Source organism: Erithacus rubecula (assembly GCF_903797595.1).
Source record: "Erithacus rubecula genome assembly, chromosome: 14".
Taxonomy (NCBI): Eukaryota; Metazoa; Chordata; class Aves; order Passeriformes; family Muscicapidae; genus Erithacus; species Erithacus rubecula.
In genome coordinates this window covers 7,871,866-7,879,772 of record NC_136666.1, presented here as the reverse complement: position 1 = coordinate 7,879,772, position 7,907 = coordinate 7,871,866, and the positions used below count along the sequence as shown (strand labels likewise).

At 42.6% G+C, this 7,907-nt stretch overlaps 1 long non-coding RNA gene across 1 annotated transcript; it reads left to right on the top strand.

Moving 5' to 3' along the window:
• The first annotated feature begins 2,973 nt into the window (after positions 1–2,973).
• LOC306807740 lies at positions 2,974–3,715 on the top strand. The gene is made up of 2 exons (XR_013775801.1): positions 2,974–3,359; positions 3,476–3,715. It is a non-coding gene; the product is annotated as an uncharacterized lncRNA (long non-coding RNA).
• Positions 3,716–7,907: the final 4,192 nt, after the last annotated feature.

Here is a 7,907-nt window from a genome sequence, read left to right as displayed (position 1 = left end):
CCTGAGTGGACCTTCTGTGAACTGCCATGGAGAGGAGGAAGGGAGATACATCTTCTTGTATTGAGTGACCTAATTAATAGTGTATTGCTTTATGCCTTGTAAACATGTAAGTAAAAAATTAAAGAGAGGAAATTAAAAGTAATTCAGTTGTTTAAAACAAACAAACAAACAAAAAAGGTCGTTCTTGTATGTGTTCATCTCTTGCTGATGTTTGAAATTCTGAAATGTTAAGCCATTTGGAACCATAGATAGCAGTTTTTGGCTGGAATCTGGGTGTTTGAGCTCTGCCAGGCTATAAATAAACATAGATTGATTTACATATTTATTAACTGCATTTTTACAAGGTTGAAAGCATTTCAGGTCTTTCACATACTGTGGTCAAAATGCCAACAAGGTCATTCTGGGAAATACAGAAATTCACCAAGACATTTCCCAGCTCAGAAATGCATCAGTTTAGGAGCAAGGAAAGAGATGAGAGAAGTCACCACATGGGGTCTGTTATAAATGCAGGTAGGGAGGATCTGAAGGAACTTGATGGAAATGTAATATCATTAATAAGCAAGATACTGATGGATACCTCTCAGTTGCTGGCACTGGAGGAGTGTGACCTAGATAAATTTGTGGAATAGCATCCACAATAGATCAAATAGATCAAATTACATGGAAGACCATGCCTGTTGCCTCAAGGAAGAGTGAAGAAATATAGGGTGGACAAGGAAAGAAAGGATAGCATGTGAGTCCAAACATACACTGCTATTGTTTAGAATGAGCCACTTCCAGGCATCTCTGAGGAAATAAAGCCAGGTGAACTGTGATCTCAGCTCTTGGCAGCAGCTCAGTACCAGTTGCACAGAGCCTTTCAGCAGGAACTCAGAGTGGGATTTTGAAGAGGCTGGAGTATCTTTTCCAACGACCTGTATCTCTTGTCACATGGAATGGAGTGTTCTGATTTTTTAAGTAACACAGCTAGAGACTACTTGTACCTTTATCTGCCTTCCACCTAACAAGTCTTTTGAGGAATTATCTCAAAGACTCATCTTTTTCAGCCAGTCCTCAGTACTAACCACCCTGTGTCCTTGGTGCCTTGCTCTAGGCTGGAGCAAACTACATGTTTGGAGCAAGTGAAAACAATCTGGGGTATCACAAGAGGAGAAAAAGCCTGGCTGAGCCTGGCAGGCCAGCTGTGAGCAGATCGTGCCACACAGTGTGACAAACCCACGCTGGCATCTTTAACCAGGACAGCACAAACACTGACAGCACGAGTTATGTTGGGAATGAGTGATGAAACTTTTTGTTGCTACCTTTGTTTCACACCTTCAAGTCTTTTGTCCAAGCTGTACCACACAAAAAAAAAAAAATAAATCAAAAAAAAGTGAGAAACACATCATTCTCTGGAGGGGTGAGGAACTACTGCTATTCTGAGCTGGAAAGAACAAAGTCAGTCCCTGAGCCAACATGCAGATCACTGAAGATTTTACATATTGTCATCAAGAATAGAAGCCAGAATCTGATATCTTTGATGTCTTTGATGGCCCATCAACAGTCTAATCAGCAACATAAAGCTATCTCAGAATTGAAATTGTCACACTCTGAAAGAATGACACTTGACATCTGGTTTGGCAGGTTACAAGGCACCCTTTTAAATGAAGAAATTCAGTTCGTTCATCAGAGTCTACAAATAACATTCTGTCATCCCAGAGGTTCTGGGATTCTAAAAGGTGAGTTTGGACAGTCACCCTACAAGGCCACCTGGCATGCTGCACCCCTCCCTTCACATCAGGAATGAGACTTTCTAATTGCCTCTCAACTCACACCTCAGAAGACCCTGAAGCCAAAGGATCAACACACATAGGAAATACAAGGGTAGACAGAACATTGACTGAAATGTCCCCTGAAAAACCTATCAAACACAATGGTCCTGTGTTAAAATGTTGGGACAAAAATCAGATATTAATTAACATCCCACTCAGTGCAGGATGCTCCTAAATACTGATGCTTGCAGAAGGAAATGTCCTTTCAGTAGCAGTCCTGGTGCAAGTTTCCATTTCTTAGGGATGTAGGGACAGATATGGTTTAGTACCTGGTAGGACTGTGAAATGCAGAACAGTGAAACACTTCACAACAGCTACAAAGAGATAAGGTACCCTGCTTAGAAGCTGTAACAGAGCAATAAGATCATGCCAGCAAGCACCAGAACACCCTAATTGAATTATCTTTTAAAGAATGAAGCACTTGGGGCAGTCCCCTGGTTTTGTGTGCAAAGAGTTTCACAGCACTGCAATGTGCAGAAAATACTCCTTCCTCAAGGTCACTGCTGATTTTATGCCCAGTGATGTTCAGGAGAGTTTTGATGGGCAAAGACTGTGGAGTTTTTCCCTCAAATCAATTGCCCTGATAGGAACTTGCACAAATGGCTGCATGGGATGAGAGCAGAGGTCTGTCTAATCCTCTGTCCTCTTCCTCATCATGGTCAAAAATCAAAAGACATGCTGGACTCCACCTGATAGCTTTCCTGGAACACAGTCAAACTCAAGTACATTTGCACTTGTGCATCAACAGACTGAAATTCTGGAAAAATAACAGGAGGCATATTAAAAGCTGGGGGTTTTCCAGTAATAAGTCCTATAAACCAATCACACCCATTGAAATCAACCAGGCATGCCATTTATTTGGTGTTTTGATAAATTATAGCCCCGGGGGGCACTGAGGGCCAGATTTTAAAAGCTGTTCAGCTGTTTAACTCTCATTGATTTCAGTGTAATTGATTTCAGTGGGAGTTAGGGGCCTGCATTGCTTCACACTTTGGGCCAGGCCCTCCTATGGTAGCTGTACCAATTAGGCAGGAGAGCCATTTATCAGGAGCCCCATTAAACAGAATCAGAGGTGCCCAATTACATCTCAATTACCAGTTCAGCCCCCCAATGCTGGAAAGGGAGGGGTGATGGTTGTGTAGCACAGGCACCACCACTGACAGGGGAGCATGTCTCGCATTGTATCCCTCTTAGAGCAGCACTCATCCAGGCAAAACATCCTGAAAACATCCTGCAAACATCCTGCTTCCTCCATTAACCCACGAGGTATTTTTACCCTCCCTCCGGGGCACTCTGTCACTGCAACAGCCTAATGGTGTAATGGATACCAGCAAGAAAAGCAGGCTGAGACCAATCCTAAATGAGTGGGGCTTACATAATTAGAGGGTGAGAGAAAGAGAAGCTAGACTCAGAGGCAGGGCCTTTTCAAGGTTTCCAAGGCAGCAAGTGACTGCTTCTCACACAGCGTGCACCACAATCGTGTTTTCAACTCTACAGCGTCACTTTCCCCTATGAGGAAGAGAAAAGAAATCCCCACTCTTTTGAAATGTGAGTGCTTTTGAAATAATAGAGAGAAGGTCTGGGACATTATGCTCCACATGAGTAGTTGTGGTGATATCTTCATTTATTTGATATCATCTTCTGACATTTCGTTCCATTTGCAGGCGAGTCATTTGTAAAAGGATTCTGGTGCCATGATCTTTAGCTTCTACCCTGCATTTAATACTAAAGATCACTCAACCATGATGGAACCAGCTGGATGAAATTCCTCTCCTGCAAGACATGAAGGCCAACGACAGTATAAAAGATGTGGGGCTGCTTTGTCATTTATTGCTTCATATCCCATATGTTTGTCTGATTGGTGAAGGGAAAGGTCTGTTTATTAATACAATAGTTCATGTGAATTGCAAGCAGCTGAATGAAAAAAAAAAAAAAAAAGAAAGAAAGAAAAGAAAAGGGGAAAAATAACCAGCCAGGAAGGCAATGCAATGACAGCAGGACAGTCTTAAGGGAGTTCCCAGGAGGATGTTAAAAACCACATGAGAATGGCAAGTTTGGGTGGCTAAGCCTTCCCTGGCACCAAGTTTTAGGAATTAATCTTGGAGGAAAGGATTTTAGCTGGGGGAAAAATATCCTTTTGGTAAAAACACTGAAAATTTCTGTCAGAACACCAACAGGTAAAGCAGGGGAAGATGACTCTAGGAAGTTTAGAAATATTTCCCTGGACAGATGGATCGCTCTATATAGGTCAAAATTTTGTTTTCTGCTAGCCTTCTTTCTCACTCCCAGGATGACACCAGCTGCACCACATTGTACTGCTGGTTCCTTATTCCTGAAAGCAGGTTTTTCCAGGTGCCAAATTAATCAGAACAATGTAGGCAGCTCAGGTGATGACAGGAACCCAGGGCCAAAGTTTTGGGAAGAGTAAAATCCATAGACAGTGTTCCTAGAATTGACACCATGAGGAGAGAGACCTGGCCTGCCTGTACCACCAGAACATCCCTCCCAGCTCAAACAAGCTACACTCTCAGGAATGTCTGGAAAAGATAAATGCTGACTAAAACTGCCTCCTTTTTAGATCAGCTGTTAATGAAAGCTCCTTGTTACCCACAGCCTTGCTCCAGCATGAATGAGCCAGGTAACACACTGATGGTGTGTCAGTGTCTCACTGTATTCCCAGTTCAAGATTTAATGCTTACTACTGTTAAGGGAAAAAATATGAATAACTCATTTAGCTAGATTTAATTTCCTTACTCTCTGCAAAGTCTACAAATTAATTCCTCAGTGGATTTCTGTTCCAGTGCTTAACCTGGTCTTTTCAGACACAAGAGTGATCATTTCTCACTTCCTGCCTTATTCTGCAAGAAAATAGCTCCACAATACCCTGCCTTCTCTGATCTACCCTTGGTAGAGCTCTCATATAGCTATGCCAGAGAGAACAAAAAATAATTTTATATATTTGGGTGAAATTTCCAATACTACAGTGGTTGTTTTTTATCAGAACAAACTCCTTGCTAGTCATGGGACCAAGATCAAACATCACCATTAATTTCCCTTAGTGGGTACTCAATCCTAGCACTTTAATTTCAGCTAAGGCTAGAGGAAATAAATTTATTTTGCTTTCTTCCACCATGTTATCCCAATCTATTTCTCCTCTGTTCTTTACCCAGCTGAAGTGATCATTCATTGTTGAGTCCAACTAACCCTTTTTATAACGTGCTGCTCTTCATAGGTGTGGGAAGGAGGGCATGGAGACTAATGAGACTCATAATAACTCCCAGCCTGTTACTTGTAGAATCTGGCACTTGGGAAAAGCTTCAATGGTATTTTTCTTGTGATGATGAAAAAAGAAAAAAAAAAAAAAGGTGGTGCTGCTTGGCCAAAGGTTTCATGACTGAGGAAATCATCCGTAGCTCAGGGTGAATGCTGGCTTTCTGCTTCCTGATGAGCTCATGTTTTCACACATTGGGCTATAAAATTGTTATGTGGAGTATCAGGGCCTCTGTTTTCTCACTGTGACTGACACAGAACGGCACTTCCTTGCCATGGCAACAAGCCAAAGACACAGAATTGTAGCCAGAGAATGCACACAGGTAAAAGCACGGCAGAAACAGTAAAGGTGTTGGGTTGCTCATCAGGACATGTTTTTAGAAAACTAGGTAGGGGGAATGGGAAAAAAGACAAAGTTATTGATACTGCCTGCTCACTGCAGGGAATGTGTCAGGACCTGGTGCTTCCATAGATTTTGGAATGGATGCAAAGTGGGGCTGGGATTGCTGAGTGCTGCCACAGGGGTTATCTCAACCAGGAGCCTTGAGGTCTTCTTTCTTCAGATATTTTTTTCAGTATATTTTCTTTTACACTTGTAAAACTGCCCATCTGTTATTCTTACTCATGGAAGTTCTCCATTTCTCAGGTAGTTTTTTCTAGCCCATCTTCCTTAAAACAAGATTCTCTTGAGCCATAAATGCCCCTGCTTAGCCCTCTCTGAGATCAAACTCCTGTTGCACTTAATGAGTCCTTGGTCCAAATCAGGAATGGTGCCAGGATGTCTGGCTCAGATCTGTGAGTAAGACTTCAGCCCAGGTTACCACTTTCATTTTTAAGTAAAACATCTCTCCAGTGCCTCCAACAGAGAAGTGTGTGTACTAACAGAGAAGTGTGTGTGCTAGCCAAGAGTTTTAATCCTTCCCAGAGGCCTTTTGCAGTTGGTCCAGGCTGGCTAACAAGCCTAGAGCTTGTGCACAAGCTTTTAAACATCTGCTCTAAGAGCACTATTTTAGCCCTTTGAGCTTGGCCTTACACATGCTATTTTTGGCTTGTGCTAGTGACTGACATGTTGTCCTGCTGACTGTGTTATTTCACATCCTGGAAACGCTGCAGGCTGTGAGCTACAGGACTCTTGGTTTGGGAAAAACACAGGTTTCTTTAAATTTCCGTAGTCTGAGTGAGTCCTAGCAAGAGCAATAACAAGAAGGGAAAGAAATTAAATGGGTGCTGAAAAGCATTAATATGCAATAAACAAAATAGGGGCATAACAGACAGAATTTAATCAGCTGGAATCTCAAATATTGGTGTAGAAGTGGAGTATTTATAGATAGGGGCTGCTCCAGCCTTGTTTAAAAATACTGGCAGAAGTTGGAGGGAAAACTCAGATTACTCAGTGTAGGGTGGAAATGGCCAACCCAGTGTAACATTTGCAAGTCTCTGGAAATCTTTGGGATTTCAAGCAGCTTGGGGCAAAGTATACTGCACACACATGGTGCCTGCATGTGTTCATCCCTCTCCACTCAGCAGGCCAACTGCCAGGATTTCTGTAGCATGTATGAGGGTGTGTTTGGATAAAGCTTTACTGGAAAGGGAACTTATGCAAACCTCACTGAGGTCACCTGAAAGATTTCCACACACACCTTTAACATGGTAGTTGTTTTATAACTCAAGCCCAAATGACGCCAGTATAGAATTTTTAACCTTTGTCACTGTCCCTACATTTCCAGACGGAGATGGTATTTTTGGACTTCACCAGCTCAAAATTCCTGTTCAAAAATTCAAGTTCAAACATCTCTTGCATCTCTTTCAGGTTCCCATTCAGGTGACTCCAACCTAGAGCACACCAAACCTGCAGCAGTGCCACATTGCTACTAAATTTCCCCAGACACAGAGGTAAAGTGCTCAGAATATTGCAAGGACAGCTGAGTTTGACACAGGTTTCATTAATTCAGTGGGTAACAATCCTTCCTCTGGCAATGCAAATAGTCTTGGCAGTGCCCAGAATGTCTCTGTGAGTACTGAGGAGGTGCCAGCTGCTGACATGGTGGGACATTGAATTCAGCCTGGGGAAGGGGGAGGAACATTTCTGGTTGTAGCTCCAGAACAATAAGGGGTGAAAGGAGAAGGGCATGAACATCACCCCAGTTATGTGGCTTTTTCCTAAGTTGACCCCTGTGGACACATTTATTCTGATTTCTTTCAGTTTAGCACTTGTTTGCTGGCTTTCATTTATTTTGTGATTTTCTGTTTGCTTCTTTCAGAGTTTCTGGAGGTTCTTGAGAACATTCTGTCTGCATCTCCTTACACCTACATATCTGGCCCTATCCTGACCCTAAACTATCTCCAGGCTTGATGGGGCCCTCAGCAACCTGGTCTGGTGGAAGGTCCCTGCCCATGGCATGGGGGTTACAACCAGAGGGTCTTTCAGGTCCCTTCTAATGACCACTCTATGACTCTGTCAAACCTTTGGGTCAAATTCTGCCAGATGTCAGCTAAATCCAAGTTTCAGCTGAAGAAAAGGCACGACCATGGTTTTAATATTTATTACAGCACTAGGGAATGTGCTCAGAAAAGAGACAGCAACACACTGGAGCAGAGTTCAAGTCTCTCAAAATACAGCCAAATCCAACTGCTCAGCACACTGTTGTAGAAAGCCAAGCTCCACTCTACAGTGTTTGACTTTATTTAAAAATGCAAATGGCTGCAGCCCCCCCATCCATCTGATCTGCCAGAGAAGAGGAGTTTGAGGAGGTACAGCAGAGACATAAAAGTGCTTTTGGTACATCTTGTTATGCTGCACCAGAAAACTCCAAAATGAAGCCTAAA